Source organism: Papio anubis, unplaced genomic scaffold (genome assembly GCF_008728515.1).
Source record: "Papio anubis isolate 15944 unplaced genomic scaffold, Panubis1.0 scaffold963, whole genome shotgun sequence".
NCBI classification, from domain to species: Eukaryota; Metazoa; Chordata; class Mammalia; order Primates; family Cercopithecidae; genus Papio; species Papio anubis.
The window spans coordinates 20,136-29,753 of NW_022169884.1; the positions used below are offsets into that span (position 1 = coordinate 20,136).

At 46.9% G+C, this 9,618-nt stretch overlaps 1 long non-coding RNA gene across 1 annotated transcript; it reads right to left on the minus strand.

Moving 5' to 3' along the window:
* Positions 1 to 4,286: 4,286 nt before the first annotated feature.
* LOC108580694 lies at positions 4,287 to 6,525 on the minus strand. The gene is made up of 3 exons (XR_001892145.3): positions 6,358 to 6,525; positions 4,719 to 6,199; positions 4,287 to 4,406 (listed from the first exon to the last, which is right to left on the minus strand). It is a non-coding gene; the product is annotated as an uncharacterized LOC108580694 (long non-coding RNA).
* Between the last annotated feature and the right edge of the window lie 3,093 nt (positions 6,526 to 9,618).

The following is a 9,618-nucleotide window of genomic DNA, read 5'->3' on the forward strand; positions in this document are numbered from 1 at the left end:
AAACGGGCTCTAAACGGGTTCCGAAGCAGCTCCTGAAGAAAGTGTGTGTTGAAGAGGCGAGATGAAGCGGACGCTTGGGTGTGCATGCAGCTGGGGTGGGATGTGGAGCGTGGGCCATGGCAGGGCTGTCAGAGAGAATGGTTGTTGTAGGAGACACCACCTCTTGGAAACTCCCGGGTCGGAATTCTCGGAAATTTCCCGGAAATTCCTCTGGGCCTCAGTCTTTCAATCGCTGCCTATGAAAGCTTCCTCTGAGCAGAGATGCTCTCACTTCAGAGCAGAGAAAGCTCTGCACTTAAACAGTCCCCAAGTGTTGTGTGCTGTTTTGATTGACTTTGTAGTGCACAGTGTTTTCCGAGCAGAGTGCGGCACAGGAGTGAAGTGTTTTAGGTTTTCCTTAACACTGAACTTGATAAGTAGCTTAAAACCTGAGAGGTGTTCTTATTGCCAAATGGCAGAGATTCCTGTCTCCTCTCACCCCTCCCAAATGCCTATGCGGCCTCCTTACACCCAGCCTCTCTTCCTCCACATAGACTGCCAAGTGCCACCCCTGTGCCTTTACTTGTGCAGCGGGCAGAGCTGGGCCATGAAAGCTGTCACTAGCCCACCAGTGGGACTTGGGAGACTTCCTCTCTGTGCAGTCTAGGTCTCAGCATTTTTCACTTTTGACTTGGGTGAGTGGAGAGGTAGGAATCTGGAGAGCTGATTCTAGTTTTCTGATGGTTCATTCATTCAAAGGCTCCCTTGGTGGAGCTTGCACTTCCCCTCCATTCACTATGTAGAGGCCAGATTTACATAGAGTACATCTGGCTTTACTTTTAAGAGGTTTTCTCTTTCTTCTCACTAAACAACATAACCCAGTAATAAGAAGGGGATTTGCCCTCATCTCAGATCTGTGAGGCCGTCTTTGTATTTGAATCTTGGTTCTGCCATTTACTAGCTGGGTAGGGGTAAGTGACTTATTCCCTTTCTGCCTGTCCCTCATCTGTACTGACCTGCACTTTGTTATATCTGTATTTGAAGATGGTTTTTCTATTCTTGTTTGACAAATTTAGCAGCTTAAACCAGTACCCATTGATTCTCTCATAGTTATGTAGTCTGAAGTCCAGGCAGGCCTGGCTGTGCATCACAAGACTGGAATCAAGGTGTTGGCAGCTTTGCTCTTACCTGGAAGCTCTAGGGAAGGAAGAAGCTGCTTCCAGGCTGATTTAGGTTGCTGGCAGAATCCAGTTGCTTGGAGTTGTAGAACTAAGGTCTCTGTTTCCTTGCTGGCTGGGGACGGCTCTGTAACTTAAGGTCCACTAACTTAGGACTCTAATTGTATCTGCAGAATGCCTTCACAGCAGTACCCAGATGAGTATTTGACTGAAGAACCAGGGGACAGGAATCTTGGGCGGCTATCTTTAGAATTCTGCCTACCACTGAGGATGAAATGAGGAAATATATGGAGAGTTCTTAGGGCTCTCCTGCTCCTTAGAGCAGAGTATGTCCTGGCATACAGCAAGTGCTGTACAAGCATTACCAAGGATTCACCACCACAGACTTGGCACTGAAGCTGGTCACTGTGGACTACATGAGAATGGTGTTTCTATAAAACATGGGAACTGCTAGTCAGGCACAGTGACTCATGCCTGCAATCCTAGCACTTTGGGAGGCTGAGGCGGGAGGATTGCTTGAGCCTAGGAGTTCGAGACCAGCCTAGGGAACACAGCAACACCTCATCTCTACACACACACACACACACACACAATTAGCTGGGCATGGTGGCATGCACTTGTAGTCCCAGCTACTAAGGAGGCTGAGGTGGGAGAATCGCTTCAGCCCAGGTTGAGGCTACAGTGAGCCATGATCATGCCATTGCATTGCAGCTACTTGGGAGGCTGAGGCAGGAAGATCACATGAGCCCAGGAGTTTGAGGCTGCAGTGAGCTGAGATCATGCCACTGCATTCTAGACTGGGTTACAGAGCAAGACTCTGTCTCTAAAAAAATAAAAAATAAAAAATACATGGGAATTGGCAGTGTAGTGTGTGTGTTGAGTTACACAAATGTTTTCCTGGGCATTGTGAAACTATGTAATATTCTGTTAGGGATAAGTACAGTGGCTTACACCAGTACTCCCAGCACTTTGGGGGGCTGAGGTGGGAGGATTGCCTGAGGCCAGAATTCTAAACCAGACTGGGCAACATAGTGAGACCCCATCTCTACAAAAACAAGAAAATTTGCCGGGTGTGTTGGTTTACACTTGTAGTCCTAGCTGCTCAGGAGGCTGAGGTGGGAGGATCGCTTGAGCCCAGGAGTCTGAGGTTACAGTGAGCTATGATTGTGCCGCCGCACTCTAGCCTGGGTGACAGAGTGAGACCTTGTCTCTGAAAAATAAAATGATTCTGTTGTGTTGTAGATGTTGAGATTTTGTCTTTGTTTTTCCACAGTGGCCACTTTTGCCTCTCCACTGGAGGCTGCTACAGCGTTTCCTCACCTGCAGCAGCCCAGCTTTCTACTGGTAAATATCAGCTGCCCGTGTGAGTGTCAGTGTGGCCATACTTCTATAGCTGAGGGACTTGACTGTTGTTTCTACTGACTTGAAGCTGTCCAGCGGTGTTTTTTTAGGGGCATGTGATGGAAATAACACCAGACTCAGGGTTAGACTCCTTCAGCTTGACTTTGCTTCCTTATTACTGAAGGACCTTGGATTTACTCAACCTCAAGCTCTGGTTTTCTCATACAAGACTAGTTCATTCAAATGTTATTTTCCTTCCTTCCCAAGGGTATGAGGAGAAAGCGAGAAGGATGTAGCTCAGAATGTTCATGACCTGTAAATCCTTCTGCATACATGAAGCCGTTCTAGTAATCATAACTATATCAGTGAAAAATGGAGAGGCACTGCTGTGCTGGGGGCAGCTAGGTTTGCACTTTAAGTATTAAACATGATGCTGAGAACTGGGTGCAATGACTTGTGCCTGTAGTTCCAGCTACTCGAGGGACTGAGCCCAGGAGTTTGAGACTAGTCTGAGCAACATAGTGAGACCCTGTCTGTACAAAAAATAAAAAAAAGTTAGTCAGGCATGATGGCACATGCCTATAGTCCAAGCTACTTGGGCGGCTGAGACAGGAAGATCACTTGAGCTCTGGAGGTTGAGGTTGCAGTGAGCCATGATGGAGCCACTGCACTTCAGCCTGGACCACAGAGCAATACGCTGACTCAAAACAAAACAATTTTCTCTCTCAGTCTTTCATTTTCCCTTAGTCATCCCTGCCCCGATGTGCCTCTTCCTCTCTCCTAACTGCACTCTGGAAAGCACAGCCATGGTTGCAGAGCTGTGTTTGGTCTGGGCCCTGCTCATCTCCCAGGTCCCCACACCTGGCACAGTTCATGCTACAGGTAGACAGGCAATCACAGTATGCAGTGAATGCAATCTGGCTTTACTTTTTTGAGACAGAGTCTCACTCTGTCACCCAGGTTGGAGTGCAGTGGCGCAATCTCGGCTCACTGCAACGCCCACCTCCCAGGTTCAAGCGATCCTCCTGCCTCAGCCTCCCGAGTAGCTGGGATTATAGGCATGCACCGCTACACCTGGCTAATTTTTGTATTTTTTAAAGTAGAGACGGAGTTTCACCGTGTTGGCCAGGCTAGTCTTGAACTCCTGACTTCAAGTGATCCGCCTGACTCGGCCTCCCAGAGTACTGGGATTACAGGCCTGAGTCACTGTGCCCAGCCTTGGCTTTACTTTTGAAAGGCTTTCTCTTTTCACTAAACAACTTTACATCATCAAATAACCCATTTATCAATTAGAGGTTTTTTTGTTTGTTTGTTTTTTTTTTTTTTGAGATGGAGTCCTCCTCTGTCACCCAGGCTGGAGTGCAGTGGTGCCATCTCGGCTCACTGCAAGCTCTGCCTCCCAGGTTCACGTCATTCTCCTGCCTCAGCTTACTGAGTAGCTGGAACTACAGGTGCCCGCCACCATGCCCAGCTAATTTTTTTTGTATTTTTAGTAGAGACTGGGTTTCACCGTGTTAGCCAGGATGGTCTCAATTTCGTGACCTTGTCATCTACCCACCTCGGCCTCCCAAAGGTTTTTTTTTTTGAGAAGGAGTCTCGCTCTGTTGCCAGGTTGGAATGCAGTGGCGCGATCTCGGCTCACTGCAACCTCCACCTCCCAGGTTCAAGCCATTCTCCTGCCTCCCAAGTAGCTGGGACTACAGGCATGAATCACCATGCCCAGCTAATTTTTGTATTTTTAGTAGAGATGGGGTTTTACCATGTTGGCCAGGATGGTCTTGATCTCCTGACTGTGTGATCCGCCTACCTCGGCCTCCCAAAGTGTTGGGATTACAGGCGTGAGCCACCATGCCGGGCCTACTTAGAGATTTTTAATTTTATGCAGAAATCAATTTTTTCCTATTGCACCTTTATTTATTTTTTTTTTTGAGACGGAGTCTCGCTCTGTCGCCCAGGCTGGATTGCAGTGGCCCGATCTCGGCTCACTGCAAGCTCCGCCTCCCGGGTTCACGCCATTCTCCTGCCTCAGCCTCCGGAGTAGCTGGGACTACAGGCGCCCGCCACCACGCCCGGCTAGTTTTTTGTATCTTTTAGTAGAGACGGGGTTTCATCGTGTTAGCCAGGATGGTCTCGATCGCCTGACCTCGTGATCCGCCCGTCTCGGCCTCCCAAAGTGCTGGGATTACAGGCTTGAGCCACCGCGCCCGGCCCCTATTGCACCTTTAAATAAAAACTTCCTTGTTGGTGGCAAAGAGTTGTTGCCTGGGTATGAGGGGAGGGTCTGGAGAGAGTCTGAAAAGATACAAGAGGGAACTTTCTAGGGAGCAGAAATACTCTATATTGACTGTGGTGCTGGTTACACAGGTGTAGACATTTGTTAAAACTCAAACTGTACACTTAGATCTATGCATTTTACATGTATTTTTTAAAAAATTTAAACAGCTCTCTGTTCCATCGCAGCCCATAGTAAATTGAACTTGGCTGATGAGGGCTCGATCCAGGGTCTGTACTGAGATACATCTAGAGCCCCAGTCACCCTGGGACAGGCCTTGGAGGAGCTGCTCTCCCTTCTCTTCCCCCATCCCTCTAATGAGAGTCACTCAGAGGGATGGTGCTAAAAGAGGTGGGGCTGTCTGCTTAAAGTACTGATTTGCTTTCTTTCATCCCTGCACCCTGGAAAACATACATCCTGCACAGAAAATGCCATCTCACACTTTGTAGCACATTGTAGTCGTGTCCAGTAGGTTCGCCCTAGGCAGAGCACACCCGCTGCTGTGATGAGATACAGGGCGTTTTATTGTTTAATTTTTCCTCAGTAACCAACATGCTCAATTTCTCAGCCAAGGAGAGCTTAGATCAAACCTCAGCATAGGTGCTAATACACTTACAGTTTAAGATGCAAAGCTCATGTACAAACCTGCACACCATGCACAGGTATCCCACAACTTAAAATAAAAGTCAAAGAAAAAAATATATAGATTTTCTAAAAAGACAATTTGTTTCAAAATTCAAATATGAATCAGCCATATGTCTATTGCCAATAATATTGTCTATGTGTGTATTTGCCTGTATAAATAATACTCTGTGTTCAAAAAAAAAAAAAAAAAGAAGCAACAAAGCTCTTCTGGTGAGTCACTGTCAAACCACCTAGGTGGTCCTAGGGCCACTGAAGGAGCCTGACCTCTCCCTTGGTCTTGTCAGTACAGCCCTATGAGGCCAAGGCAAGTCTGTGGAGAGGGCGCTGGAAATGAAGGCTTGTAAGTAAAGGCTGCACCGTGCCATGGGCCTTTCTAGCTGCACTCGATATGGCCTGCCCTCCTTCCTAACGCAAAGCCACTCACACTCAACCACACAGGTGTCAATGGTGAGCAAGCTACAAATCTTAAGCACAGCAGTTATTTAACCCTCCTTGCATTTTTTTAGAAAAGCCCAGAAGATGCCAAAATTCAGTTAACATACAGATTTTTTAAAACTACATCTGTAAGAAACTTTTTGTCCCCACGATATTCAGGGTAATCACCAGTCACAAGCTTTTGGTATTTTTTCCCTTCCTTTATTCTGTCTTTCAGATTTTCTCTATCAAGAGGTCTCCAGCCTGGGACAGTGGCACGTGCCTGTAGTCTCAGCTCCTCAGGAGTCCGAGGCAGGACGATCCCTTCAGTCAAAGAGTTCAAGGCCAGCCTGGGCAACATGGTGAGACCCTTTCTCAAAAAATAAAAAAAAGAAAGATAAGAAAAAAGACTTTCCAGATGATACTAATTACCTCATCCCCAAATCAACATACAGGTCCATAAAAAGGCGAAATGGGAGCTGTTAGTGTTTGACAATTTAGGCAAAGTTAACATGAAGTTCCTCTTACCTCACAAAAAGCACCTCTTTTATTTGATTATTTCTAAGTCATCTTGATGAAGCTGCATTTCTTTCACCATTCCTTTAAAGGGTTTAGCTATAAATAAAAAAGTAAAATTAGGCTGGGCATGGTGGCTCACACCTGTAACCCCAGCACTTTGGGAGGCTGAGGTGGGTGGATCACCTGAGGCCAGGAGTTCAAGACCAGCCTGACCAATATGGTGAAACCTCGTCTCTATTAAAAATACAAAAATTAGCCGGGTGTGGTGGCGTGCTCCCAGCCACTCAGGAGGCTGAGACAGGAGAATTGCTTGAACCCGGGAGGTGGAGGTTGCAGTGAGCCGAGATCATGCCACTGCACTCCATCCTGGGCAACAGAGTGAGATTCTGACCAAAAAAAAAAAAAAAAAAAAAAGTGAAATCAACAATTTAGTCTAATCAGTCTTATCAACTATACAAAAATTTGGGGTGTGGTACTAAGTGATACTTCTTTAAAAAGTTGACATTTAAAAATAATATCTGTAAAGTTTTGGGAAGTGATTAACATGGATGTTTATAATGAACAAATATGGTCATGCACTGGATAACATTGTCTCAGCCACTGATGGACCACATATACAATAGTGGTCTCATAAGATTATAACGCTGTATTTTTACTGTACCTTTTCTATGTTTAGATAAACAAATACTTACCATTGTGCTACAACTGCCTACAGTATTCAGCACAGTCACATGCTGTGCAGATTTGTGGTCTAGGAGCAAGAGTCTGTACCATAGAGCCTAGGTGTGCAGTAGGCTTTGCCATCTGGGTTTCTGAAGTACACTCTGTAACGTTTGGACAATGACAAAAATCACGTAACAATGCTTTTCCCAGCAGGTGTCCCCATCGTGAAGCAACACGTAACAGTATACACTTCGGCCGGGCGCGGTGGCTCAAGCCTGTAATCCCAGCACTTTGGGAGGCCGAGATGGGCGGATCACGAGGTCAGGAGATCGAGACCATCCTGGCGAACACAGTGAAACCCCGTCTCTACTAAGAAATACAAAAAATAGCCGGGCGAGATGGCGGGCGCCTGTAGTCCCAGCTACTCGGGAGGCTGAGGCAGGAGAATGGCGTGAACCCGGGAGGCGGAGCTTGCAGTGAGCTGAGATCCGGCCACTGCACTCCAACCTGGGCGACAGAGCGAGACTCCGTCTCAAAAAAGAAAAAAAAAACAAACAAACAAACAAAAAAAAAAAACAAAAAAAAACAGTATACACTTCAATATGTATTACAGCAAATACCATCACTACAGACATCTGGTCAAAGCCAAGGTTCGCCTACTGAGAGAGCAACTGATGGGCACGCTCCAGTGTGCTGCTTAGCGCCAGCTGTAGCCCATGTGCAGGATACGTGTGCATGAGATGGGTGAGTCCTGAGCTCCACGTGTCCACACAGCAGGAGCCACGGGGCAGCTGGGGGGACACAAGACATTCTCCAAGACAATGCTGGTCTTAAAAGTACCAGAGGTTGGCCAGGTGCAGTGGCTCGTGCTTGTAATCCCAGCACTTTGAGAGGCCAAGGCGAGTGGATCACTTGAGGCCAGGAGTTTGAGACCAGCCTGGCCAACATGGTGAGACCCCATCTCTACCAAAAATACAAAAAAATTAGCTGAGTGTGGTGGCACGCACCTGTAGTCCCAGCTACTTGAGAGGCTGAGGCAGGAGAATTGCTTGAACCCGGGAGGCGGAGGTTGCAGTGAGCCAAGATCTCACCGTTGCACTCCAATCCAGCTTGGGCAACAAGAGCGAAACTCCATCTCAAAAAAAGTGCCGGAGGTCTCCATGGACTCTCACAGCAGTCCCAGATAAGCCTGTGGCATTTGTGACAATAATGTCCTCTGATCAGGCAGTTTACACTGCTCTTCCTGTCCACATTGACTCTTTTGAGAGTAATTCTGTTGTTTACATTTTACAGATGAGAGAACTGAGCCAGGTTGCTGTGGACAGTGTACCAGGTTGAATACTGTCCCCAAAAAAATTCATGTCCACTTGGACTCTGTGACTGACCTTATTTGGAAATAGGGTCTTTACAGGTGTAAGCAAGTTAAGGGCACAGGCTAGAATAGGGTGGCCCTAACTCCAAGATTGGTGTCCTTCTAAAAAGAGAGAACTTAAGCACAGAGACAGGGGAATAAAGAGCCGTGTGGAGATGGAGGCAGAGACTGGAGTAATGCAGCCACACACCAAGGAGCACCAAGCATCGCTAGCAGCCCCAGAAGCTGAGAGGCATGGAAGGATCCCCTGAGCCAGTGAGGGGGGTGGCCCAGCTGATGCCCTGACTTTGGACTTCTGGCCTCCAGAGCTGTGAGAGAAAAATCTGTTGTTTAAGCCCCCCAGTTTGTGGCAGTTGGTTACAGCAGCCCTGGGAAGCTCCTAGAGAGGGGTTAGGTCATCTCGTCCCAGAAAGACAGAGCGAGAGGCAGGGTCAGGACTGGAACCCGTGCCATCCAACTCCAGAAGCAGCACTTTCTTGACCGCCGTGCACCCTGCCACAGTCTGGCATCCATGTGGTCAGTTACTTCTCTTACACCTGTCCATATTTTCACCTTTAAGGCAAAATCCACGTTTTATGCTAATTTTAATTGTATCTGCCTTTTTCAAATTCTCCATTACTATGGTTTTGCTAAAGGTTACTGTTGGGGGAAACTGGGTAAAGTGTACAGGGATCTCTCTGTATTATTTCTTACTATTGCATGAGTGTCTTCAATTAGCTTCCAAAAACGTGCCATCTGACATTTCCTGAGCTGCTTTCTCACTGAGTTCCGTATCACTGATCTAACAAATTCTTTATTTTTTTTTTCCTTAAATAGTTGCTCAGTACCACTAAGGTTTGGTCTCCATAAGTAACAATAGAGAGAGGGACAGAAGGTCCTGGGACCTGTCAGGTAGTGAGTTACGGACCGTGGCCCCACCCTCACTGTAAATGCCCATCGGCACAGAGATCAGAGAACAGAACCAAACAAGGCCTGAATTATTAAAAACAAAACAAACAAACAAAACAAAACAAAACAAACGGCCAGCTAAAGAAAACACTTGAGCTGGAACTTAACAGGTCATCTGTAGCTCATCTTTATTTCTTTTCTTTTCTTTTTTTAAATTTATTTTTGTTTGTTTTTGAGACGGAGTCTCACTCTTTTGCCCAGGCTGTAGTGAGTGCAGTGGCGCAGTCTTGGTTCACTGTAACCTCCGCCTCCCGGGTTCAAGCAATACTCTTGCCTCAGCCTCCCGA